Consider the following 5672-nt stretch of genomic DNA (forward strand, 5'->3'; position numbering starts at 1 on the left):
GGTGATATTTTTAATCTAAGTACCTTAATTTAGTAAGGCAACTTTGCCTAACGTTAGTGGCTCCATAATATAGATATTTTCTGTTTGCCCGAGAAGTGAAAGATCCCTGCTTTGATCCTGATTAGCTGCACAAATTACTAACATATGAAGCTGTCTGTTGTTATGAGCTCTTGTGAAAAAGGGAACAGCTGAAAGTGTTTTTTCTTCTTTTTTTAATGTTTTGACTTCCTGTGTACTTTAAGTATACATAAAACTGTGTTTTTGTCTTGTTTTAACCTATAATATTTGAAAACTTTAATCCCTTTGATTTATTTTAAACAACAACAAAAACCCACTTTCTCCGAGGCAGGTTGTTACCTGTCTGCCAGCCACTCCCATCTACGCTGAGCAAACATATCTCTACTTCCTGCTTTTCTCAGTTCTGCTTTTCCCTGCGCTCACTTTACTCATGTTGGATTTACATTTCTATTTTATGTATAGATGCAGTTGCAATTGTGCAGTCTGAGCCACACAGTTCCAGTTTGTGGACTTTGCTTTTTGCTCGATTTCTTTCTTCCCACCTGTTTGCTGTTTGTGTCTCACTGCTTACTTCACATCTCTCTCAGCAGCCTTTTCCAGCATTACTTTCAACAAAAGGTGAGTTTGAACTTTTAATCTGAATTTAATATCAGTGTCTCTGATTATATATGTATTAATGGAGACGTTTGTCACAATATCTAATCTTTAAAGCAGTACTGTCTGGTTAAATATTGCATTTTATCTTACAGTTTCATTTCTTGGTCATGGATGATTTCGTAAGAACCAAACTGGCTGAATGGGGGCTAAGTGAGTGGGTGGAGAAATTTAAAGGTAAAGTATTAACGTGAATCTGTGATGGGTACAGATATTGATCCTGATGGGATCTGTAAACTGTAAAACAGCTCAGATCTGTGCCCATAGCTTTTTCATTTATTTAGTATTCCTGAAACAAGTTAAGAATAATCTTGATCTCTGCAACTTTATTTTTAATTACAGATCAAGAAATTGATGCAGGAATTATTTGTGAGCTTGATGATCGAGAAATTGAGAATTTGATCACAAAAGCTGGACCAAGAATGAGATTCAAGAAGAACCTCAAGCTGTTAAAGGTAATTACATTTTTTTTAAACAATCATTGTTATTTTAGTGTACAGCGGTGAATTTTTGTTAGAATTATCTGGATATTGAAAAATGTGCTGGCAGTAATATTATGCAGTGTAATTTTTGTTAAATGTTTACTAATATGGATTTACAATGTTTTGATTGTACAGGAAAAACAAAACACAAATCAAGAAACAGTCAATTCTTTTTAAGTAAGTTACAAACTATTTTGTTGCCTTGAGATTTTCTATCTTTATCTATATCTATCTGTATCTATACGAGAAAGAAAACAATTTAGTACATGTTTAAGTGCTCATTGTATTTGGCTTTGCACTTTTTATCTGCAGCATGAAAAGGAGCATGAAGAAGCAGCTGATGTGATTCAGGTAAGGATTATACTGATTATACCTTCAAAGTGACACCATCAGGTTGCAGTCACCAGCTAAGCGACAACGTCTGTCTGTGCCAGGATTTGAAGGTATTTAGGTTTCTTACTAAACAGTGTCACAGTTTAAGGGTTAAACCTCTGTGCAGCACAATTTGTCCAACATCTTTGATGATAGAAATTACTTTTTCTTTGGGCTTTTGTCAAAATTTAACAGTCACATGATGCATGGGATATTAGGGTTGATTGGTAAGTGGTCACATTATGGTCCTGATATTCTCTAATTCACACACGTTTGTTTTTTTAACATGAGATTTTACATTTTCTGGTTATTCTAGTCTATAATTCCTTCTAAATAGTTCTTTACATTTATGCCAACAGAACCAGTCATACTGTCTGATGTGAAAAGCATCATGACATTTGTACATGCCAGACTAAATAAGCAAGACAAACTCAGTGATTTCTTAAAGTGAGTATTAAGGTTTTTTTTTCCTATTTTGTAATGTATGTAGCAACTGTAAAAGTCAAATGCAGTCTGTTTGTCCTAAAACAACACAACCAACATCTTTCATGCGGCTACCCCCCCCCCCCACACACACACACACAACGGTGCCAGCTTTCCCTGAGAAACGATAACTCACTGACTCTCTTGCCCGATTCCGCAAGGCCACCTGCATTGGCTGCAGACTGTTGATTTTTGCCTAACTGGGAGAAAGGACACTTTCTCAGGCTGAACACAGGACACATATTCTCACACGCATGCACACACGTACACTGCCACTGACATGCACTCACCCCCCACCCTTCCCTGAACCCAATGCCTCCCATCCAATGTGGACAGCGGCTCAGCTTCGGATGCACGATACTTGTCTTGTTTGCCATGGTGTTAAGGTGGGAAAATATCAGAGCCTCTTTTGTGCTATGGAATTTTTGTTTTCTTCTCATACTGATTCCCTTTTGGGGACCAGTATGAGCAGAGTTTCTTTTTTTTTCTCCTCGACTGCCCTTTTATGTTATACATTTCACTGTTTTTCCTTTATGCCACCTAGTCTGACCTGTCTCCTCAATGTGATGTTTGTGTATTGTATTTACGGTCAGCAAGGTCCAATTTTCAATACAGGCAACTGTAAGTGACAAAGATTCATTCATTCATGATTCAGTAGTAAACTAAAACTATCCAAGTTAAGACCAACAAAGACGGATATTTTTAGGAAGTTTTGGTGACTTAGCTACATTTTTGTCCTGTTCCTGGTATTTACCCATTCTTGGGGTAAACATTTTCACTTTAACTGACACAAAAAGGAAGGTGTGGATCAATTCAGTTTAATTCAGTTCAATTTTATTTATATAGCGCAAAATCACAACAGCAGTCGCCTCAAGGCACTTTATATCATTATTTATTAGATCAAAACAACATACAATAAACAATTAGTGTAACAAGTGTATAAAACTGAAATATATAGTGATAATTGATTGGAAAATCACTACCATGATTATAACTCTCTTTTAAACTCTCTTTTTTAAATCAATTAACTATATTTAAAATCTTGTTCAACAGGAAAAAGATCAGTGATTTGGAGACAGACAAGAGGGAGCTGGTTGGTGTCTTTGGTAAAACCGGGGCTGGAAAGAGCTCTTTGATAAATGCCATCATCAAAGAGAAGAATCTTTTACCTTCAGGAAGTGTCAGTGCCTGCACCTCAGTCATGATCAAAGTGGAAGCTAACAGAGGTAGCTTAAAGTATGAGGCAGAAATTGAGTTCATCGCAAAGGAGGTAAAATGAGTTCTCAAAGTTTGAAAATGTTTTTGAAGCTAAATCATGTGTTACACTGCAGTTCTTGGGGTTTAAGGCTGGGTACATACCTCAATAAATGGCATGTCATTTATTTTTGTAGGAGTGGAAAGAAGAGTTGTGGTCATTTCGTCAGTTTCTTGACAATAATAAAGATCAGAAAAAGGAAGATGATGATTATCATGATGCTGTTGAAAAGCTGTCAGCACTGTATGGAGAAGAATGGGAAAAGTCCTTTGAAAACCTCATGGATCGAAAATATTTCAAAGAAATTCCAGAATTTCTCCAATCCAGGCGGAAGATTTTGAGATGTGAATCAGTAAGACAAACTCATATTACTACTATAACAGACAGCCATGATAGACTACACACTGGGGATGCTGGGGAATGCACACAGGTGAAACCAGGACAACCTGGACACAAAAGGGAACTGACCAAATTAACAAAAGAGTTATGGAAACATAACTCACTTCTGAAAACAAAATGCAGCATAGATTCAAAAGTCTAAAAAACATAAAACACTGAAAACAGATCCAGTGATCCCAACGAAACAGATCTTACTGAGATCCCATAATCACATGTAGATGATCACATATCCAGAAAAAAAATCTGTTCTTGTAATAACTGTGGTTAACAGATCCCAAGACTGGTCCAGGTCCATTATGTAGAGCAGTGTTTCCCAACCACTCTGAGAAATGATCAGGTGTGCCGTGGAAGACAACTACCTGCTCTAATTAAACGGGTTACCAACTGCTAGTAAAAATGAAGAAGAAGAAATTACACAATAGTCATGCTGTGATTGAGACGACGTAGCACGTAATAACAACAGATAAATATTTGAAAAGAAAAAGTAGTAAATCTGACCTGGGTCCTGGAGAAAATTGTGACCCAGATGAAGGCCCTAGCATGAGTAGTGGTCAGAAGAAAGCTAAAAAGGTATATTGGAGACAAACTGCTATACCTGGTACGCGGAAAAATTATCAATATGTTATTTTGTCTTTTTTTCTTTGGTGGTGTGCCGTGTGATTTATCTGATGTGAAATATGTACCGTGGCTCCAAAAGGTTGGGAAACACTGATGTAGAGCATGATTTATTTATCTTTTTAAATCGCAGTAAGAACCTTTACCTCTTCACACGACAGTGATCAGTTCCTTGTTTTAACCTACTTACCCTTTTTAAATCGCTCTGTAGAAATTCACTGCTGAGCAAAGTCAACAAAGTGGCCACAAACTTTAGTAAATCAGTGCCTGACAGTTGGTTGTGTCAGTAATGGCATAAAGTGGTGTAAAACCCTGACAGTCAAAACATGCCAAGTTATCCGCTGTAGTGATCCCTTGTAAATAAGGGAGCACCCTAAAGTAGCTTATTAATGTCCCAAAGTGGTGGACAACTGCAAAATACACAGATCAAGTAGTTTCTGCCCATAGTAATACTAACTGTTTGAGACCAAGAGTGTACTTAGTGTGATTTTAAATACAGAATAAAAACTTTTAAATAAATCATAAAAATTTATTTTAATTTTGGTTTTGAATAATAATTAGGCACTTTCTTGAAACTATAAAATGGTTGATTGTTCTAAAAAGGATTTCACATGACCTGAATTTTTATGTCACTGACTTTTTAATGGTTTTTGTAAAGCACTTTTTGTGAGGATTGAAATTAAACTGCACTGCTTTTTTTATTTATTGCAGGCTAATGAACTTTCTGCAAAATGTGTCAAGTACACAAGAAGTGATTCAAAACAAGGAGAAGGCAATGAAGGAAAAAAGTGGTTTTGGCCACTAGTGAAGTGTGTGACTGTCAGGGTGCCAAACAATCCTTTTCTCCAGCATGTCACACTTGTGGACCTTCCTGGAAATGGTGACTGTAACAAGAGCAGAGATCAGATGTGGAAAGGGGTAATTCACATTTACTGCTCTTTGCTTATACTGTGTTGTCTGTAAACAGTCATCTTTCTATTAAGCACTGAGACATGTTATTCTCCTTTCAGATAGTTGGAGATTGTTCTACTGTGTGGATTGTGACTGAAATTAATCGAGCAGCATCAGAGAAAGCAGCCTGGGGGATCCTGGAAAGTGTCAGTAGTCTGATTGGAAATGGTGGCGAATGTCAGCAAATTCACTTTAACTGCACCAAGTCTGATCTTCTTGATGATTCTGATGATCTGTAAGTACATTTTGAATGCTGATCAACTACAAGGTGTTTTCATGTAAGATCAATCCAGGCTAGAATGAAACACAGAGTTGAGTCTTTGTTGTAATGAATGCAGAACATTTGGGTCAAAATGAGTCTCAGAGGCAGATACAATCATATAAAGTTTACTGAAGATGGTGGACTGAGTAACAAAGAGAGGGGGGGGGGATAGTGGAGAGTG

At 36.9% G+C, this 5672-nt stretch overlaps 1 pseudogene across 1 annotated transcript; it reads left to right on the forward strand.

Moving 5' to 3' along the window:
- Nucleotides 1–362: 362 nt before the first annotated feature.
- Nucleotides 363–5468, forward strand: LOC309705485 (nuclear GTPase SLIP-GC-like; annotated as a pseudogene). Its single transcript, XR_014280857.1, has 10 exons — nucleotides 363–636; nucleotides 768–849; nucleotides 1015–1127; nucleotides 1290–1331; nucleotides 1467–1597; nucleotides 1886–1973; nucleotides 3063–3279; nucleotides 3401–3616; nucleotides 4990–5196; nucleotides 5289–5468. The product of XR_014280857.1 is annotated as a nuclear GTPase SLIP-GC-like (transcript).
- Nucleotides 5469–5672: the final 204 nt, after the last annotated feature.

Source organism: Aulonocara stuartgranti (genome assembly GCF_965226115.1).
Source record: "Aulonocara stuartgranti genome assembly, chromosome: 4".
NCBI classification, from domain to species: Eukaryota; Metazoa; Chordata; class Actinopteri; order Cichliformes; family Cichlidae; genus Aulonocara; species Aulonocara stuartgranti.